This window comes from Hyla sarda, unplaced genomic scaffold (genome assembly GCF_029499605.1).
Source record: "Hyla sarda isolate aHylSar1 unplaced genomic scaffold, aHylSar1.hap1 scaffold_2060, whole genome shotgun sequence".
Classification (NCBI taxonomy): Eukaryota; Metazoa; Chordata; class Amphibia; order Anura; family Hylidae; genus Hyla; species Hyla sarda.
In genome coordinates, this window is record NW_026608724.1 from 24161 (window position 1) to 44826 (window position 20666).

General features: G+C 46.0%; 9 non-coding genes across 9 annotated transcripts; all 9 read left to right on the forward strand.

The window, feature by feature from the left end:
• The first annotated feature begins 549 nt into the window (after positions 1-549).
• Positions 550-740, forward strand: LOC130318590 (U2 spliceosomal RNA). Its single transcript, XR_008865085.1, has one exon. It is a non-coding gene; the product is annotated as a U2 spliceosomal RNA (small nuclear RNA).
• A 2102-nt stretch (positions 741-2842) lies between these two features.
• LOC130318591 (U2 spliceosomal RNA) lies at positions 2843-3033 on the forward strand. The gene has a single exon (XR_008865086.1). It is a non-coding gene; the product is annotated as a U2 spliceosomal RNA (small nuclear RNA).
• A 2083-nt stretch (positions 3034-5116) lies between these two features.
• LOC130318592 (U2 spliceosomal RNA) lies at positions 5117-5307 on the forward strand. Its single transcript, XR_008865087.1, has one exon. It is a non-coding gene; the product is annotated as a U2 spliceosomal RNA (small nuclear RNA).
• A 2082-nt stretch (positions 5308-7389) lies between these two features.
• Positions 7390-7580, forward strand: LOC130318593 (U2 spliceosomal RNA). The gene has a single exon (XR_008865088.1). It is a non-coding gene; the product is annotated as a U2 spliceosomal RNA (small nuclear RNA).
• A 2106-nt stretch (positions 7581-9686) lies between these two features.
• Positions 9687-9877, forward strand: LOC130318594 (U2 spliceosomal RNA). Its single transcript, XR_008865089.1, has one exon. It is a non-coding gene; the product is annotated as a U2 spliceosomal RNA (small nuclear RNA).
• A 2090-nt stretch (positions 9878-11967) lies between these two features.
• LOC130318595 (U2 spliceosomal RNA) lies at positions 11968-12158 on the forward strand. Its single transcript, XR_008865090.1, has one exon. It is a non-coding gene; the product is annotated as a U2 spliceosomal RNA (small nuclear RNA).
• Positions 12159-14241: 2083 nt separating this feature from the next.
• LOC130318596 (U2 spliceosomal RNA) lies at positions 14242-14432 on the forward strand. The gene has a single exon (XR_008865091.1). It is a non-coding gene; the product is annotated as a U2 spliceosomal RNA (small nuclear RNA).
• Positions 14433-16517: 2085 nt separating this feature from the next.
• Positions 16518-16708, forward strand: LOC130318598 (U2 spliceosomal RNA). The gene has a single exon (XR_008865093.1). It is a non-coding gene; the product is annotated as a U2 spliceosomal RNA (small nuclear RNA).
• Positions 16709-18791: 2083 nt separating this feature from the next.
• LOC130318599 (U2 spliceosomal RNA) lies at positions 18792-18982 on the forward strand. Its single transcript, XR_008865094.1, has one exon. It is a non-coding gene; the product is annotated as a U2 spliceosomal RNA (small nuclear RNA).
• Positions 18983-20666: the final 1684 nt, after the last annotated feature.

Here is a 20666-nt window from a genome sequence, read left to right on the forward strand (position 1 = left end):
ATAGGGATTTGTGATGTCACCTAGAACCTTCACAGCAGCGACAGCTTTATGAGGAGCATCAGCACTGCTCTGCCTGAGCAGAACCATCACCGCCATAGGTTGTCAAATAACCCGGATTTAACCCACACAGGTAAGTCCAATGGGGTGCAGGCATGTCCTCTATGCTTACAGCTTCCCGTGGGTGTTGGTTTGATACCGTTTGGGGACAGCCAAGGAGGCATCTGCAGGCAACAAAGGTAGGTGTGTGCTTGTGTGTGTGTTTCCTATGCAGATCCTAAGCCCAGTGTCACATGCAAGTAGGAGGAGTAAGAAGGGTTCCTGGCAAATCCGGGTTATGGATTGCATTTAAAAAGGCCCCGTGGGAGTGCAATGGGCCCCTGTCTTGCTGCTTAGCAATAATGGTATGGGTTTAGGTTCTGCTGTGTGTACTGGTGGTTGACTGCCCCCCAGCCCAGAGTGTGCATGGAAAATTGTCTGGCAGCCTCCCTGACAGCAAGCAGTGATAGTGCCCATGAAGGGGACCTTGTTGGGCCCGCCCCTTTCACGGTTATCGCTTCTCGGCCTTTTGGCTAAGATCAAGTGTAGTATCTGTTCTTATCAGTTTAATATCTGATACGTCCCCTATCTGGGGACCATATATTAAATGGATTTTTGAGAACGGGGGCCGATTTCGAAGCTTGCTTCCGTCGCCCTATGCATTGACCCGATATGGCAGTATCTTCGGGTACAGTGCACCACCCCCTTACAGGGTTAAAAAGAAAGATTCCTACTTTCATTGCTACCTGCTTGCTGGCTAGCCAGCTAGCCAGCCCTGTGGGCCTTGCTGCTGCTGCAGCCAAAAAACAAAAGGTGGTGCTGCTGCTGCTTCTGCTGCTTCTGCTTCGGCTGCTTCTGCTTCTGCTTGTGTCTGGCCCCTGTTGGAGCGTCCAGGCACAGGACTTCTGCTGCTGCTGACTAAATGGCCTCCTTAATTGGATCATTTGAGTAGCCAGCACACCTGTGCAGGTAGGGCATGACATGATAGGCAGCTGCCTTGATAGCGGGTGGGTGCTGAATGTTCCTAATTGACAAAATAAGATTAATGCTTATGAAGAAATATAAAATCTCATCCCTTCCCCAATATCGCGCCACACCCCTACCCCTTAATTCCCTGGTTGAACTTGATGGACATATGTCTTTTTTCGACCGTACTAACTATGTAACTATGTAACATAACATGGGGGGGGTCTCCTGGCTGTTCACACAGGTGTGTCATTGCTGTACATTGACCATGCATTGCTTCTGTGGTATTGCAAAGGCAAAGACAAATGCTTCCAGCCATCCATTGCACTAATGGATTGGTCATCAGCTGGCTGTCTATGTCCCGCATCAATATAGACCAAAGTACAGAGGGTTAGGCTATGCTATTGTGCACCTACCTGATGCATCAGAAGGTGCGAGGCCCTTGCTAAATTCTGTGCACAGACTTTGAGATCTATGCTTTAGACTGTATCTAAACCTGCTCCAACATGGACTGACATTCTGGCCTACTTTCAGCCGATGCGACTTGTCTGTCGCTGAACAGTCGCTTTTTATGTATTCAGCACCTATGTATAATGTTGTAAAAATGCTCTAGAAGCTAAAGTCGCAGAAATGTCACACATATTTGGCCTGCAACTTTCTGTGCGACAAATTCAGACAGGAAAAATCAGTATAAATCCTTAGAAAATTATCCCCCAGTGTCTCCATCTGCTGGCGGTATTGAATAAGCATTGCTGCACTGATGGGGTATGCATTAGACGAAAAAAAAGAAGAAAAAGAAGAATAATACGCCCAGAAAAGAGGCGAAAAGGAGAAAAACGTAAAAAAACGTGAAAAAAAAGTAAGAGGAAGAGAAGGGAAAAAAAGGTGGAAATGGGTTTAAAAGTGATTTCGGCGGAGAAATATATATATATATATATATATATATATATATATATATATATATATATGCGCACACACACACATAGATATAAACGTATTCTCCGTTGAGATATTGCAGCCGCTGCTGTGTCCAGGCCCAGGAGCCTTAGCACTGTGCTGTGATGTCACTTAATACCACTGACATCACTAGGTGTAAACAACATCTCTCCTTTGCTGTGTATGTGACTATGGAGCTGTTTGGTGATGTCGTCTATTACGGCCTTCATAGAAGCAACAGGAGATTGTTGCATCCATCTTGAACCCTCAGAACTACAGTGCTATGATGTCACTCACTTCCACAGGCCTTGCAGAGTGTAAACAACAACAACCCAGCTTTGTTGTGTATGTAACCATAGGGATTTGTGATGTCACCTAGAACCTTCACAGCAGCGACAGCTTTATGAGGAGCATCAGCACTGCTCTGCCTGAGCAGAACCATCACCGCCATAGGTTGTCAAATAACCCGGATTTAACCCACACAGGTAAGTCCAATGGGGTGCAGGCATGTCCTCTATGCTTACAGCTTCCCGTGGGTGTTGGTTTGATACCGTTTGGGGACAGCCAAGGAGGCATCTGCAGGCAACAAAGGTAGGTGTGTGCTTGTGTGTGTGTTTCCTATGCAGATCCTAAGCCCAGTGTCACATGCAAGTAGGAGGAGTAAGAAGGGTTCCTGGCAAATCCGGGTTATGGATTGCATTTAAAAAGGCCCCGTGGGAGTGCAATGGGCCCCTGTCTTGCTGCTTAGCAATAATGGTATGGGTTTAGGTTCTGCTGTGTGTACTGGTGGTTGACTGCCCCCCAGCCCAGAGTGTGCATGGAAAATTGTCTGGCAGCCTCCCTGACAGCAAGCAGTGATAGTGCCCATGAAGGGGACCTTGTTGGGCCCGCCCCTTTCACGGTTATCGCTTCTCGGCCTTTTGGCTAAGATCAAGTGTAGTATCTGTTCTTATCAGTTTAATATCTGATACGTCCCCTATCTGGGGACCATATATTAAATGGATTTTTGAGAACGGGGGCCGATTTCGAAGCTTGCTTCCGTCGCCCTATGCATTGACCCGATATGGCAGTATCTTCGGGTACAGTGCACCACCCCCTTACAGGGTTAAAAAGAAAGATTCCTACTTTCATTGCTACCTGCTTGCTGGCTAGCCAGCTAGCCAGCCCTGTGGGCCTTGCTGCTGCTGCAGCCAAAAAACAAAAGGTGGTGCTGCTGCTGCTTCTTCTGCTTCTGCTTGTGTCTGGCCCCTGTTGGAGCGTCCAGGCACAGGACTTCTGCTGCTGCTGACTAAATGGCCTCCTTAATTGGATCATTTGAGTAGCCAGCACACCTGTGCAGGTAGGGCATGACATGATAGGCAGCTGCCTTGATAGCGGGTGGGTGCTGAATGTTCCTAATTGACAAAATAAGATTAATGCTTATGAAGAAATATAAAATCTCATCCCTTCCCCAATATCGCGCCACACCCCTACCCCTTAATTCCCTGGTTGAACTTGATGGACATATGTCTTTTTTCGACCGTACTAACTATGTAACTATGTAACATAACATGGGGGGGGTCTCCTGGCTGTTCACACAGGTGTGTCATTGCTGTACATTGACCATGCATTGCTTCTGTGGTATTGCAAAGGCAAAGACAAATGCTTCCAGCCATCCATTGCACTAATGGATTGGTCATCAGCTGGCCGTCTATGTCCCGCATCAATATAGACCAAAGTACAGAGGGTTAGGCTATGCTATTGTGCACCTACCTGATGCATCAGAAGGTGCGAGGCCCTTGCTAAATTCTGTGCACAGACTTTGAGATCTATGCTTTAGACTGTATCTAAACCTGCTCCAACATGGACTGACATTCTGGCCTACTTTCAGCCGATGCGACTTGTCTGTCGCTGAACAGTCGCTTTTTATGTATTCAGCACCTATGTATAATGTTGTAAAAATGCTCTAGAAGCTAAAGTCGCAGAAATGTCACACATATTTGGCCTGCAACTTTCTGTGCGACAAATTCAGACAGGAAAAATCAGTATAAATCCTTAGAAAATTATCCCCCAGTGTCTCCATCTGCTGGCGGTATTGAATAAGCATTGCTGCACTGATGGGGTATGCATTAGACGAAAAAAAAGAAGAAAAAGAAGAATAATACGCCCAGAAAAGAGGCGAAAAGGAGAAAAACGTAAAAAAACGTGAAAAAAAAGTAAGAGGAAGAGAAGGGAAAAAAAGGTGGAAATGGGTTTAAAAGTGATTTCGGCGGAGAAATATATATATATATATATATATATATATATATATATATATATATATATATGCGCACACACACACATAGATATAAACGTATTCTCCGTTGAGATATTGCAGCCGCTGCTGTGTCCAGGCCCAGGAGCCTTAGCACTGTGCTGTGATGTCACTCAATACCACTGACATCACTAGGTGTAAACAACATCTCTCCTTTGCTGTGTATGTGACTATGGAGCTGTTTGGTGATGTCGTCTATTACGGCCTTCATAGAAGCAACAGGAGATTGTTGCATCCATCTTGAACCCTCAGAACTACAGTGCTATGATGTCACTCACTTCCACAGGCCTTGCAGAGTGTAAACAACAACAACCCAGCTTTGTTGTGTATGTAACCATAGGGATTTGTGATGTCACCTAGAACCTTCACAGCAGCGACAGCTTTATGAGGAGCATCAGCACTGCTCTGCCTGAGCAGAACCATCACCGCCATAGGTTGTCAAATAACCCGGATTTAACCCACACAGGTAAGTCCAATGGGGTGCAGGCATGTCCTCTATGCTTACAGCTTCCCGTGGGTGTTGGTTTGATACCGTTTGGGGACAGCCAAGGAGGCATCTGCAGGCAACAAAGGTAGGTGTGTGCTTGTGTGTGTGTTTCCTATGCAGATCCTAAGCCCAGTGTCACATGCAAGTAGGAGGAGTAAGAAGGGTTCCTGGCAAATCCGGGTTATGGATTGCATTTAAAAAGGCCCCGTGGGAGTGCAATGGGCCCCTGTCTTGCTGCTTAGCAATAATGGTATGGGTTTAGGTTCTGCTGTGTGTACTGGTGGTTGACTGCCCCCCAGCCCAGAGTGTGCATGGAAAATTGTCTGGCAGCCTCCCTGACAGCAAGCAGTGATAGTGCCCATGAAGGGGACCTTGTTGGGCCCGCCCCTTTCACGGTTATCGCTTCTCGGCCTTTTGGCTAAGATCAAGTGTAGTATCTGTTCTTATCAGTTTAATATCTGATACGTCCCCTATCTGGGGACCATATATTAAATGGATTTTTGAGAACGGGGGCCGATTTCGAAGCTTGCTTCCGTCGCCCTATGCATTGACCCGATATGGCAGTATCTTCGGGTACAGTGCACCACCCCCTTACAGGGTTAAAAAGAAAGATTCCTACTTTCATTGCTACCTGCTTGCTGGCTAGCCAGCTAGCCAGCCCTGTGGGCCTTGCTGCTGCTGCAGCCAAAAAACAAAAGGTGGTGCTGCTGCTGCTTCTGCTGCTTCTGCTTCTGCTTGTGTCTGGCCCCTGTTGGAGCGTCCAGGCACAGGACTTCTGCTGCTGCTGACTAAATGGCCTCCTTAATTGGATCATTTGAGTAGCCAGCACACCTGTGCAGGTAGGGCATGACATGATAGGCAGCTGCCTTGATAGCGGGTGGGTGCTGAATGTTCCTAATTGACAAAATAAGATTAATGCTTATGAAGAAATATAAAATCTCATCCCTTCCCCAATATCGCGCCACACCCCTACCCCTTAATTCCCTGGTTGAACTTGATGGACATATGTCTTTTTTCGACCGTACTAACTATGTAACTATGTAACATAACATGGGGGGGGGTCTCCTGGCTGTTCACACAGGTGTGTCATTGCTGTACATTGACCATGCATTGCTTCTGTGGTATTGCAAAGGCAAAGACAAATGCTTCCAGTCATCCATTGCACTAATGGATTGGTCATCAGCTGGCTGTCTATGTCCCGCATCAATATAGACCAAAGTACAGAGGGTTAGGCTATGCTATTGTGCACCTACCTGATGCATCAGAAGGTGCGAGGCCCTTGCTAAATTCTGTGCACAGACTTTGAGATCTATGCTTTAGACTGTATCTAAACCTGCTCCAACATGGACTGACATTCTGGCCTACTTTCAGCCGATGCGACTTGTCTGTCGCTGAACAGTCGCTTTTTATGTATTCAGCACCTATGTATAATGTTGTAAAAATGCTCTAGAAGCTAAAGTCGCAGAAATGTCACACATATTTGGCCTGCAACTTTCTGTGCGACAAATTCAGACAGGAAAAATCAGTATAAATCCTTAGAAAATTATCCCCCAGTGTCTCCATCTGCTGGCGGTATTGAATAAGCATTGCTGCACTGATGGGGTATGCATTAGACGAAAAAAAAGAAGAAAAAGAAGAATAATACGCCCAGAAAAGAGGCGAAAAGGAGAAAAACGTAAAAAAACGTGAAAAAAAAGTAAGAGGAAGAGAAGGGAAAAAAAGGTGGAAATGGGTTTAAAAGTGATTTCGGCGGAGAAATATATATATATATATATATATATATATATATATATATATATGCGCACACACACACATAGATATAAACGTATTCTCCGTTGAGATATTGCAGCCGCTGCTGTGTCCAGGCCCAGGAGCCTTAGCACTGTGCTGTGATGTCACTCAATACCACTGACATCACTAGGTGTAAACAACATCTCTCCTTTGCTGTGTATGTGACTATGGAGCTGTTTGGTGATGTCGTCTATTACGGCCTTCATAGAAGCAACAGGAGATTGTTGCATCCATCTTGAACCCTCAGAACTACAGTGCTATGATGTCACTCACTTCCACAGGCCTTGCAGAGTGTAAACAACAACAACCCAGCTTTGTTGTGTATGTAACCATAGGGATTTGTGATGTCACCTAGAACCTTCACAGCAGCGACAGCTTTATGAGGAGCATCAGCACTGCTCTGCCTGAGCAGAACCATCACCGCCATAGGTTGTCAAATAACCCGGATTTAACCCACACAGGTAAGTCCAATGGGGTGCAGGCATGTCCTCTATGCTTACAGCTTCCCGTGGGTGTTGGTTTGATACCGTTTGGGGACAGCCAAGGAGGCATCTGCAGGCAACAAAGGTAGGTGTGTGCTTGTGTGTGTGTTTCCTATGCAGATCCTAAGCCCAGTGTCACATGCAAGTAGGAGGAGTAAGAAGGGTTCCTGGCAAATCCGGGTTATGGATTGCATTTAAAAAGGCCCCGTGGGAGTGCAATGGGCCCCTGTCTTGCTGCTTAGCAATAATGGTATGGGTTTAGGTTCTGCTGTGTGTACTGGTGGTTGACTGCCCCCCAGCCCAGAGTGTGCATGGAAAATTGTCTGGCAGCCTCCCTGACAGCAAGCAGTGATAGTGCCCATGAAGGGGACCTTGTTGGGCCCGCCCCTTTCACGGTTATCGCTTCTCGGCCTTTTGGCTAAGATCAAGTGTAGTATCTGTTCTTATCAGTTTAATATCTGATACGTCCCCTATCTGGGGACCATATATTAAATGGATTTTTGAGAACGGGGGCCGATTTCGAAGCTTGCTTCCGTCGCCCTATGCATTGACCCGATATGGCAGTATCTTCGGGTACAGTGCACCACCCCCTTACAGGGTTAAAAAGAAAGATTCCTACTTTCATTGCTACCTGCTTGCTGGCTAGCCAGCTAGCCAGCCCTGTGGGCCTTGCTGCTGCTGCAGCCAAAAAACAAAAGGTGGTGCTGCTGCTGCTTCTGCTGCTTCTGCTTCGGCTGCTTCTGCTTCTGCTTGTGTCTGGCCCCTGTTGGAGCGTCCAGGCACAGGACTTCTGCTGCTGCTGACTAAATGGCCTCCTTAATTGGATCATTTGAGTAGCCAGCACACCTGTGCAGGTAGGGCATGACATGATAGGCAGCTGCCTTGATAGCGGGTGGGTGCTGAATGTTCCTAATTGACAAAATAAGATTAATGCTTATGAAGAAATATAAAATCTCATCCCTTCCCCAATATCGCGCCACACCCCTACCCCTTAATTCCCTGGTTGAACTTGATGGACATATGTCTTTTTTCGACCGTACTAACTATGTAACTATGTAACATAACATGGGGGGGGGGGGTCTCCTGGCTGTTCACACAGGTGTGTCATTGCTGTACATTGACCATGCATTGCTTCTGTGGTATTGCAAAGGCAAAGACAAATGCTTCCAGCCATCCATTGCACTAATGGATTGGTCATCAGCTGGCTGTCTATGTCCCGCATCAATATAGACCAAAGTACAGAGGGTTAGGCTATGCTATTGTGCACCTACCTGATGCATCAGAAGGTGCGAGGCCCTTGCTAAATTCTGTGCACAGACTTTGAGATCTATGCTTTAGACTGTATCTAAACCTGCTCCAACATGGACTGACATTCTGGCCTACTTTCAGCCGATGCGACTTGTCTGTCGCTGAACAGTCGCTTTTTATGTATTCAGCACCTATGTATAATGTTGTAAAAATGCTCTAGAAGCTAAAGTCGCAGAAATGTCACACATATTTGGCCTGCAACTTTCTGTGCGACAAATTCAGACAGGAAAAATCAGTATAAATCCTTAGAAAATTATCCCCCAGTGTCTCCATCTGCTGGCGGTATTGAATAAGCATTGCTGCACTGATGGGGTATGCATTAGACGAAAAAAAAGAAGAAAAAGAAGAATAATACGCCCAGAAAAGAGGCGAAAAGGAGAAAAACGTAAAAAAACGTGAAAAAAAAGTAAGAGGAAGAGAAGGGAAAAAAAGGTGGAAATGGGTTTAAAAGTGATTTCGGCGGAGAAATATATATATATATATATATATATATATATATATATATATATATATACGCGCACACACACACATAGATATAAACGTATTCTCCGTTGAGATATTGCAGCCGCTGCTGTGTCCAGGCCCAGGAGCCTTAGCACTGTGCTGTGATGTCACTCAATACCACTGACATCACTAGGTGTAAACAACATCTCTCCTTTGCTGTGTATGTGACTATGGAGCTGTTTGGTGATGTCGTCTATTACGGCCTTCATAGAAGCAACAGGAGATTGTTGCATCCATCTAGAACCCTCAGAACTACAGTGCTATGATGTCACTCACTTCCACAGGCCTTGCAGAGTGTAAACAACAACAACCCAGCTTTGTTGTGTATGTAACCATAGGGATTTGTGATGTCACCTAGAACCTTCACAGCAGCGACAGCTTTATGAGGAGCATCAGCACTGCTCTGCCTGAGCAGAACCATCACCGCCATAGGTTGTCAAATAACCCGGATTTAACCCACACAGGTAAGTCCAATGGGGTGCAGGCATGTCCTCTATGCTTACAGCTTCCCGTGGGTGTTGGTTTGATACCGTTTGGGGACAGCCAAGGAGGCATCTGCAGGCAACAAAGGTAGGTGTGTGCTTGTGTGTGTGTTTCCTATGCAGATCCTAAGCCCAGTGTCACATGCAAGTAGGAGGAGTAAGAAGGGTTCCTGGCAAATCCGGGTTATGGATTGCATTTAAAAAGGCCCCGTGGGAGTGCAATGGGCCCCTGTCTTGCTGCTTAGCAATAATGGTATGGGTTTAGGTTCTGCTGTGTGTACTGGTGGTTGACTGCCCCCCAGCCCAGAGTGTGCATGGAAAATTGTCTGGCAGCCTCCCTGACAGCAAGCAGTGATAGTGCCCATGAAGGGGACCTTGTTGGGCCCGCCCCTTTCACGGTTATCGCTTCTCGGCCTTTTGGCTAAGATCAAGTGTAGTATCTGTTCTTATCAGTTTAATATCTGATACGTCCCCTATCTGGGGACCATATATTAAATGGATTTTTGAGAACGGGGGCCGATTTCGAAGCTTGCTTCCGTCGCCCTATGCATTGACCCGATATGGCAGTATCTTCGGGTACAGTGCACCACCCCCTTACAGGGTTAAAAAGAAAGATTCCTACTTTCATTGCTACCTGCTTGCTGGCTAGCCAGCTAGCCAGCCCTGTGGGCCTTGCTGCTGCTGCAGCCAAAAAACAAAAGGTGGTGCTGCTGCTGCTTCTGCTGCTTCTGCTTCTGCTTGTGTCTGGCCCCTGTTGGAGCGTCCAGGCACAGGACTTCTGCTGCTGCTGACTAAATGGCCTCCTTAATTGGATCATTTGAGTAGCCAGCACACCTGTGCAGGTAGGGCATGACATGATAGGCAGCTGCCTTGATAGCGGGTGGGTGCTGAATGTTCCTAATTGACAAAATAAGATTAATGCTTATGAAGAAATATAAAATCTCATCCCTTCCCCAATATCGCGCCACACCCCTACCCCTTAATTCCCTGGTTGAACTTGATGGACATATGTCTTTTTTCGACCGTACTAACTATGTAACTATGTAACATAACATGGGGGGGGGTCTCCTGGCTGTTCACACAGGTGTGTCATTGCTGTACATTGACCATGCATTGCTTCTGTGGTATTGCAAAGGCAAAGACAAATGCTTCCAGCCATCCATTGCACTAATGGATTGGTCATCAGCTGGCTGTCTATGTCCCGCATCAATATAGACCAAAGTACAGAGGGTTAGGCTATGCTATTGTGCACCTACCTGATGCATCAGAAGGTGCGAGGCCCTTGCTAAATTCTGTGCACAGACTTTGAGATCTATGCTTTAGACTGTATCTAAACCTGCTCCAACATGGACTGACATTCTGGCCTACTTTCAGCCGATGCGACTTGTCTGTCGCTGAACAGTCGCTTTTTATGTATTCAGCACCTATGTATAATGTTGTAAAAATGCTCTAGAAGCTAAAGTCGCAGAAATGTCACACATATTTGGCCTGCAACTTTCTGTGCGACAAATTCAGACAGGAAAAATCAGTATAAATCCTTAGAAAATTATCCCCCAGTGTCTCCATCTGCTGGCGGTATTGAATAAGCATTGCTGCACTGATGGGGTATGCATTAGACGAAAAAAAAGAAGAAAAAGAAGAATAATACGCCCAGAAAAGAGGCGAAAAGGAGAAAAACGTAAAAAAACGTGAAAAAAAAGTAAGAGGAAGAGAAGGGAAAAAAAGGTGGAAATGGGTTTAAAAGTGATTTCGGCGGAGAAATATATATATATATATATATATATATATATATATATATATATATATATATGCGCACACACACACATAGATATAAACGTATTCTCCGTTGAGATATTGCAGCCGCTGCTGTGTCCAGGCCCAGGAGCCTTAGCACTGTGCTGTGATGTCACTCAATACCACTGACATCACTAGGTGTAAACAACATCTCTCCTTTGCTGTGTATGTGACTATGGAGCTGTTTGGTGATGTCGTCTATTACGGCCTTCATAGAAGCAACAGGAGATTGTTGCATCCATCTTGAACCCTCAGAACTACAGTGCTATGATGTCACTCACTTCCACAGGCCTTGCAGAGTGTAAACAACAACAACCCAGCTTTGTTGTGTATGTAACCATAGGGATTTGTGATGTCACCTAGAACCTTCACAGCAGCGACAGCTTTATGAGGAGCATCAGCACTGCTCTGCCTGAGCAGAACCATCACCGCCATAGGTTGTCAAATAACCCGGATTTAACCCACACAGGTAAGTCCAATGGGGTGCAGGCATGTCCTCTATGCTTACAGCTTCCCGTGGGTGTTGGTTTGATACCGTTTGGGGACAGCCAAGGAGGCATCTGCAGGCAACAAAGGTAGGTGTGTGCTTGTGTGTGTGTTTCCTATGCAGATCCTAAGCCCAGTGTCACATGCAAGTAGGAGGAGTAAGAAGGGTTCCTGGCAAATCCGGGTTATGGATTGCATTTAAAAAGGCCCCGTGGGAGTGCAATGGGCCCCTGTCTTGCTGCTTAGCAATAATGGTATGGGTTTAGGTTCTGCTGTGTGTACTGGTGGTTGACTGCCCCCCAGCCCAGAGTGTGCATGGAAAATTGTCTGGCAGCCTCCCTGACAGCAAGCAGTGATAGTGCCCATGAAGGGGACCTTGTTGGGCCCGCCCCTTTCACGGTTATCGCTTCTCGGCCTTTTGGCTAAGATCAAGTGTAGTATCTGTTCTTATCAGTTTAATATCTGATACGTCCCCTATCTGGGGACCATATATTAAATGGATTTTTGAGAACGGGGGCCGATTTCGAAGCTTGCTTCCGTCGCCCTATGCATTGACCCGATATGGCAGTATCTTCGGGTACAGTGCACCACCCCCTTACAGGGTTAAAAAGAAAGATTCCTACTTTCATTGCTACCTGCTTGCTGGCTAGCCAGCTAGCCAGCCCTGTGGGCCTTGCTGCTGCTGCAGCCAAAAAACAAAAGGTGGTGCTGCTGCTGCTTCTGCTGCTTCTGCTTCTGCTTGTGTCTGGCCCCTGTTGGAGCGTCCAGGCACAGGACTTCTGCTGCTGCTGACTAAATGGCCTCCTTAATTGGATCATTTGAGTAGCCAGCACACCTGTGCAGGTAGGGCATGACATGATAGGCAGCTGCCTTGATAGCGGGTGGGTGCTGAATGTTCCTAATTGACAAAATAAGATTAATGCTTATGAAGAAATATAAAATCTCATCCCTTCCCCAATATCGCGCCACACCCCTACCCCTTAATTCCCTGGTTGAACTTGATGGACATATGTCTTTTTTCGACCGTACTAACTATGTAACTATGTAACATAACATGGGGGGGGTCTCCTGGCTGTTCACACAGGTGTGTCATTGCTGTACATTGACCATGCATTGCTTCTGTGGTATTGCAAAGGCAAAGACAAATGCTTCCAGCCATCCATTGCACTAATGGATTGGTCATCAGCTGGCTGTCTATGTCCCGCATCAATATAGACCAACGTACAGAGGGTTAGGCTATGCTATTGTGCACCTACCTGATGCATCAGAAGGTGCGAGGCCCTTGCTAAATTCTGTGCACAGACTTTGAGATCTATGCTTTAGACTGTATCTAAACCTGCTCCAACATGGACTGACATTCTGGCCTACTTTCAGCCGATGCGACTTGTCTGTCGCTGAACAGTCGCTTTTTATGTATTCAGCACCTATGTATAATGTTGTAAAAATGCTCTAGAAGCTAAAGTCGCAGAAATGTCACACATATTTGGCCTGCAACTTTCTGTGCGACAAATTCAGACAGGAAAAATCAGTATAAATCCTTAGAAAATTATCCCCCAGTGTCTCCATCTGCTGGCGGTATTGAATAAGCATTGCTGCACTGATGGGGTATGCATTAGACGAAAAAAAAGAAGAAAAAGAAGAATAATACGCCCAGAAAAGAGGCGAAAAGGAGAAAAACGTAAAAAAACGTGAAAAAAAAGTAAGAGGAAGAGAAGGGAAAAAAAGGTGGAAATGGGTTTAAAAGTGATTTCGGCGGAGAAATATATATATATATATATATATATATATATATATATATATATATGCGCACACACACACATAGATATAAACGTATTCTCCGTTGAGATATTGCAGCCGCTGCTGTGTCCAGGCCCAGGAGCCTTAGCACTGTGCTGTGATGTCACTCAATACCACTGACATCACTAGGTGTAAACAACATCTCTCCTTTGCTGTGTATGTGACTATGGAGCTGTTTGGTGATGTCGTCTATTACGGCCTTCATAGAAGCAACAGGAGATTGTTGCATCCATCTTGAACCCTCAGAACTACAGTGCTATGATGTCACTCACTTCCACAGGCCTTGCAGAGTGTAAACAACAACAACCCAGCTTTGTTGTGTATGTAACCATAGGGATTTGTGATGTCACCTAGAACCTTCACAGCAGCGACAGCTTTATGAGGAGCATCAGCACTGCTCTGCCTGAGCAGAACCATCACCGCCATAGGTTGTCAAATAACCCGGATTTAACCCACACAGGTAAGTCCAATGGGGTGCAGGCATGTCCTCTATGCTTACAGCTTCCCGTGGGTGTTGGTTTGATACCGTTTGGGGACAGCCAAGGAGGCATCTGCAGGCAACAAAGGTAGGTGTGTGCTTGTGTGTGTGTTTCCTATGCAGATCCTAAGCCCAGTGTCACATGCAAGTAGGAGGAGTAAGAAGGGTTCCTGGCAAATCCGGGTTATGGATTGCATTTAAAAAGGCCCCGTGGGAGTGCAATGGGCCCCTGTCTTGCTGCTTAGCAATAATGGTATGGGTTTAGGTTCTGCTGTGTGTACTGGTGGTTGACTGCCCCCCAGCCCAGAGTGTGCATGGAAAATTGTCTGGCAGCCTCCCTGACAGCAAGCAGTGATAGTGCCCATGAAGGGGACCTTGTTGGGCCCGCCCCTTTCACGGTTATCGCTTCTCGGCCTTTTGGCTAAGATCAAGTGTAGTATCTGTTCTTATCAGTTTAATATCTGATACGTCCCCTATCTGGGGACCATATATTAAATGGATTTTTGAGAACGGGGGCCGATTTCGAAGCTTGCTTCCGTCGCCCTATGCATTGACCCGATATGGCAGTATCTTCGGGTACAGTGCACCACCCCCTTACAGGGTTAAAAAGAAAGATTCCTACTTTCATTGCTACCTGCTTGCTGGCTAGCCAGCTAGCCAGCCCTGTGGGCCTTGCTGCTGCTGCAGCCAAAAAACAAAAGGTGGTGCTGCTGCTGCTTCTGCTGCTTCTGCTTCTGCTTGTGTCTGGCCCCTGTTGGAGCGTCCAGGCACAGGACTTCTGCTGCTGCTGACTAAATGGCCTCCTTAATTGGATCATTTGAGTAGCCAGCACACCTGTGCAGGTAGGGCATGACATGATAGGCAGCTGCCTTGATAGCGGGTGGGTGCTGAATGTTCCTAATTGACAAAATAAGATTAATGCTTATGAAGAAATATAAAATCTCATCCCTTCCCCAATATCGCGCCACACCCCTACCCCTTAATTCCCTGGTTGAACTTGATGGACATATGTCTTTTTTCGACCGTACTAACTATGTAACTATGTAACATAACATGGGGGGGGTCTCCTGGCTGTTCACACAGGTGTGTCATTGCTGTACATTGACCATGCATTGCTTCTGTGGTATTGCAAAGGCAAAGACAAATGCTTCCAGCCATCCATTGCACTAATGGATTGGTCATCAGCTGGCTGTCTATGTCCCGCATCAATATAGACCAAAGTACAGAGGGTTAGGCTATGCTATTGTGCACCTACCTGATGCATCAGAAGGTGCGAGGCCCTTGCTAAATTCTGTGCACAGACTTTGAGATCTATGCTTTAGACTGTATCTAAACCTGCTCCAACATGGACTGACATTCTGGCCTACTTTCAGCCGATGCGACTTGTCTGTCGCTGAACAGTCGCTTTTTATGTATTCAGCACCTATGTATAATGTTGTAAAAATGCTCTAGAAGCTAAAGTCGCAGAAATGTCACACATATTTGGCCTGCAACTTTCTGTGCGACAAATTCAGACAGGAAAAATCAGTATAAATCCTTAGAAAATTATCCCCCAGTGTCTCCATCTGCTGGCGGTATTGAATAAGCATTGCTGCACTGATGGGGTATGCATTAGACGAAAAAAAAGAAGAAAAAGAAGAATAATACGCCCAGAAAAGAGGCGAAAAGGAGAAAAACGTAAAAAAACGTGAAAAAAAAGTAAGAGGAAGAGAAGGGAAAAAAAGGTGGAAATGGGTTTAAAAGTGATTTCGGCGGAGAAATATATATATATATATATATATATATATATATATATATATATATGCGCACACACACACACATAGATATAAACGTATTCTCCGTTGAGATATTGCAGCCGCTGCTGTGTCCAGGCCCAGGAGCCTTAGCACTGTGCTGTGATGTCACTCAATACCACTGACATCACTAGGTGTAAACAACATCTCTCCTTTGCTGTGTATGTGACTATGGAGCTGTTTGGTGATGTCGTCTATTACGGCCTTCATAGAAGCAACAGGAGATTGTTGCATCCATCTTGAACCCTCAGAACTACAGTGCTATGATGTCACTCACTTCCACAGGCCTTGCAGAGTGTAAACAACAACAACCCAGCTTTGTTGTGTATGTAACCATAGGGATTTGTGATGTCACCTAGAACCTTCACAGCAGCGACAGCTTTATGAGGAGCATCAGCACTGCTCTGCCTGAGCAGAACCATCACCGCCATAGGTTGTCAAATAACCCGGATTTAACCCACACAGGTAAGTCCAATGGGGTGCAGGCATGTCCTCTATGCTTACAGCTTCCCGTGGGTGTTGGTTTGATACCGTTTGGGGACAGCCAAGGAGGCATCTGCAGGCAACAAAGGTAGGTGTGTGCTTGTGTGTGTGTTTCCTATGCAGATCCTAAGCCCAGTGTCACATGCAAGTAGGAGGAGTAAGAAGGGTTCCTGGCAAATCCGGGTTATGGATTGCATTTAAAAAGGCCCCGTGGGAGTGCAATGGGCCCCTGTCTTGCTGCTTAGCAATAATGGTATGGGTTTAGGTTCTGCTGTGTGTACTGGTGGTTGACTGCCCCCCAGCCCAGAGTGTGCATGGAAAATTGTCTGGCAGCCTCCCTGACAGCAAGCAGTGATAGTGCCCATGAAGGGGACCTTGTTGGGCCCGCCCCTTTCACGGTTATCGCTTCTCGGCCTTTTGGCTAAGATCAAGTGTAGTATCTGTTCTTATCAGTTTAATATCTGATACGTCCCCTATCTGGGGACCATATATTAAATGGATTTTTGAGAACGGGGGCCGATTTCGAAGCTTGCTTCCGTCGCCCTATGCATTGACCCGATATGGCAGTATCTTCGGGTACAGTGCACCACCCCCTTACAGGGTTAAAAAGAAAGATTCCTACTTTCATTGCTACCTGCTTGCTGGCTAGCCAGCTAGCCAGCCCTGTGGGCCTTGCTGCTGCTGCAGCCAAAAAACAAAAGGTGGTGCTGCTGCTGCTTCTGCTGCTTCTGCTTCTGCTTGTGTCTGGCCCCTGTTGGAGCGTCCAGGCACAGGACTTCTGCTGCTGCTGACTAAATGGCCTCCTTAATTGGATCATTTGAGTAGCCAGCACACCTGTGCAGGTAGGGCATGACATGATAGGCAGCTGCCTTGATAGCGGGTGGGTGCTGAATGTTCCTAATTGACAAAATAAGATTAATGCTTATGAAGAAATATAAAATCTCATCCCTTCCCCAATATCGCGCCACACCCCTACCCCTTAATTCCCTGGTTGAACTTGATGGACATATGTCTTTTTTCGACCGTACTAACTATGTAACTATGTAACATAACATGGGGGGGGTCTCCTGGCTGTTCACACAGGTGTGTCATTGCTGTACATTGACCATGCATTGCTTCTGTGGTATTGCAAAGGCAAAGACAAATGCTTCCAGCCATCCATTGCACTAATGGATTGGTCATCAGCTGGCTGTCTATGTCCCGCATCAATATAGACCAAAGTACAGAGGGTTAGGCTATGCTATTGTGCACCTACCTGATGCATCAGAAGGTGCGAGGCCCTTGCTAAATTCTGTGCACAGACTTTGAGATCTATGCTTTAGACTGTATCTAAACCTGCTCCAACATGGACTGACATTCTGGCCTACTTTCAGCCGATGCGACTTGTCTGTCGCTGAACAGTCGCTTTTTATGTATTCAGCACCTATGTATAATGTTGTAAAAATGCTCTAGAAGCTAAAGTCGCAGAAATGTCACACATATTTGGCCTGCAACTTTCTGTGCGACAAATTCAGACAGGAAAAATCAGTATAAATCCTTAGAAAATTATCCCCCAGTGTCTCCATCTGCTGGCGGTATTGAATAAGCATTGCTGCACTGATGGGGTATGCATTAGACGAAAAAAAAGAAGAAAAAGAAGAATAATACGCCCAGAAAAGAGGCGAAAAGGAGAAAAACGTAAAAAAACGTGAAAAAAAAGTAAGAGGAAGAGAAGGGAAAAAAAGGTGGAAATGGGTTTAAAAGTGATTTCGGCGGAGAAATATATATATATATATATATATATATATATATATATATATATATGCGCACACACACACATAGATATAAACGTATTCTCCGTTGAGATATTGCAGCCGCTGCTGTGTCCAGGCCCAGGAGCCTTAGCACTGTGCTGTGATGTCACTCAATACCACTGACATCACTAGGTGTAAACAACATCTCTCCTTTGCTGTGTATGTGACTATGGAGCTGTTTGGTGATGTCGTCTATTACGGCCTTCATAGAAGCAACAGGAGATTGTTGCATCCATCTTGAACCCTCAGAACTACAGTGCTATGATGTCACTCACTTCCACAGGCCTTGCAGAGTGTAAACAACAACAACCCAGCTTTGTTGTGTATGTAACCATAGGGATTTGTGATGTCACCTAGAACCTTCACAGCAGCGACAGCTTTATGAGGAGCATCAGCACTGCTCTGCCTGAGCAGAACCATCACCGCCATAGGTTGTCAAATAACCCGGATTTAACCCACACAGGTAAGTCCAATGGGGTGCAGGCATGTCCTCTATGCTTACAGCTTCCCGTGGGTGTTGGTTTGATACCGTTTGGGGACAGCCAAGGAGGCATCTGCAGGCAACAAAGGTAGGTGTGTGCTTGTGTGTGTGTTTCCTATGCAGATCCTAAGCCCAGTGTCATATGCAAGTAGGAGGAGTAAGAAGGGTTCCTGGCAAATCCGGGTTATGGATTGCATTTAAAAAGGCCCCGTGGGAGTGCAATGGGCCCCTGTCTTGCTGCTTAGCAATAATGGTATGGGTTTAGGTTCTGCTGTGTGTACTGGTGGTTGACTGCCCCCCAGCCCAGAGTGTGCATGGAAAATTTTCTGGCAGCCTCCCTGACAGCAAGCAGTGATAGTGCCAATGAAGGGGACCTTGTTGGGCCCGCCCCTTTCACGGTTATCGCTTCTCGGCCTTTTGGCTAAGATCAAGTGTAGTATCTGTTCTTATCAGTTTAATATCTGATACGTCCCCTATCTGGGGACCATATATTAAATGGATTTTTGAGAACGGGGGCCGATTTCGAAGCTTGCTTCCGTCGCCCTATGCATTGACCCGATATGGCAGTATCTTCGGGTACAGTGCACCACCCCCTTACAGGGTTAAAAAGAAAGATTCCTACTTTCATTGCTACCTGCTTGCTGGCTAGCCAGCTAGCCAGCCCTGTGGGCCTTGCTGCTGCTGCAGCCAAAAAACAAAAGGTGGTGCTGCTGCTGCTTCTGCTGCTTCTGCTTCTGCTTGTGTCTGGCCCCTGTTGGAGCGTCCAGGCACAGGACTTCTGCTGCTGCTGACTAAATGGCCTCCTTAATTGGATCATTTGAGTAGCCAGCACACCTGTGCAGGTAGGGCATGACATGATAGGCAGCTGCCTTGATAGCGGGTGGGTGCTGAATGTTCCTAATTGACAAAATAAGATTAATGCTTATGAAGAAATATAAAATCTCATCCCTTCCCCAATATCGCGCCACACCCCTACCCCTTAATTCCCTGGTTGAACTTGATGGACATATGTCTTTTTTCGACCGTACTAACTATGTAACTATGTAACATAACATGGGGGGGGTCTCCTGGCTGTTCACACAGGTGTGTCATTGCTGTACATTGACCATGCATTGCTTCTGTGGTATTGCAAAGGCAAAGACAAATGCTTCCAGCCATCCATTGCACTAATGGATTGGTCATCAGCTGGCTGTCTATGTCCCGCATCAATATAGACCAAAGTACAGAGGGTTAGGCTATGCTATTGTGCACCTACCTGATGCATCAGAAGGTGCGAGGCCCTTGCTAAATTCTGTGCACAGACTTTGAGATCTATGCTTTAGACTGTATCTAAACCTGCTCCAACATGGACTGACATTCTGGCCTACTTTCAGCCGATGCGACTTGTCTGTCGCTGAACAGTCGCTTTTTATGTATTCAGCACCTATGTATAATGTTGTAAAAATGCTCTAGAAGCTAAAGTCGCAGAAATGTCACACATATTTGGCCTGCAACTTTCTGTGCGACAAATTCAGACAGGAAAAATCAGTATAAATCCTTAGAAAATTATCCCCCAGTGTCTCCATCTGCTGGCGGTATTGAATAAGCATTGCTGCACTGATGGGGTATGCATTAGACGAAAAAAAAGAAGAAAAAGAAGAATAATACGCCCAGAAAAGAGGCGAAAAGGAGAAAAACGTAAAAAAACGTGAAAAAAAAGTAAGAGGAAGAGAAGGGAAAAAAAGGTGGAAATGGGTTTAAAAGTGATTTCGGCGGAGAAATATATATATATATATATATATATATATATATATATATATATATATATATATGCGCACACGCACACATAGATATAAACGTATTCTCCGTTGAGATATTGCAGCCGCTGCTGTGTCCAGGCCCAGGAGCCTTAGCACTGTGCTGTGATGTCACTCAATACCACTGACATCACTAGGTGTAAACAACATCTCTCCTTTGCTGTGTATGTGACTATGGAGCTGTTTGGTGATGTCGTCTATTACGGCCTTCATAGAAGCAACAGGAGATTGTTGCATCCATCTTGAACCCTCAGAACTACAGTGCTATGATGTCACTCACTTCCACAGGCCTTGCAGAGTGTAAACAACAACAACCCAGCTTTGTTGTGTATGTAACCATAGGGATTTGTGATGTCACCTAGAACCTTCACAGCAGCGACAGCTTTATGAGGAGCATCAGCACTGCTCTGCCTGAGCAGAACCATCACCGCCATAGGTTGTCAAATAACCCGGATTTAACCCACACAGGTAAGTCCAATG